This window comes from Palaemon carinicauda, chromosome 22 (genome assembly GCF_036898095.1).
Source record: "Palaemon carinicauda isolate YSFRI2023 chromosome 22, ASM3689809v2, whole genome shotgun sequence".
Classification (NCBI taxonomy): Eukaryota; Metazoa; Arthropoda; class Malacostraca; order Decapoda; family Palaemonidae; genus Palaemon; species Palaemon carinicauda.
The window spans coordinates 105,789,555-105,789,861 of NC_090746.1; the positions used below are offsets into that span (position 1 = coordinate 105,789,555).

General features: G+C 39.4%; 1 long non-coding RNA gene across 1 annotated transcript in view; it reads right to left on the minus strand.

Moving 5' to 3' along the window:
- Positions 1-88, minus strand: part of LOC137616222 (uncharacterized) — a 720-nt gene extending 632 nt beyond the window's left edge. The window contains exon 1 of the long non-coding RNA XR_011039346.1: positions 1-88. This exon is cut by the window's left edge and continues 123 nt beyond it. This is a non-coding gene — a long non-coding RNA (uncharacterized lncRNA).
- Positions 89-307: the final 219 nt, after the last annotated feature.

The following is a 307-nucleotide window of genomic DNA, read 5'->3' on the forward strand; positions in this document are numbered from 1 at the left end:
ACATTTAGAAAATGTTCTTGTCACGTTAACTGGGTAGCGGTAAAAAGTGTATTCTTATATCAAGAATAGGAGCTCGAGTTACGAGACCCTTAGCGATGGAATGCTCCGTCGTAACTGCCTTCAAGTTTCCGTCAACCTCAGGAAGAAAGCAAAGCATTAGTGGCTGGTTAGGTTAAAACCAGAAACGGCCGCAGGAAGGCAGTGAGCTGTTAACAACCAAGGGGGTAGTTAAATACTTTAAACTAAGCTAACTGACTTCCAGTGACCATGCTACTTTAAACAAAATATAATATAAAACAAAATATAA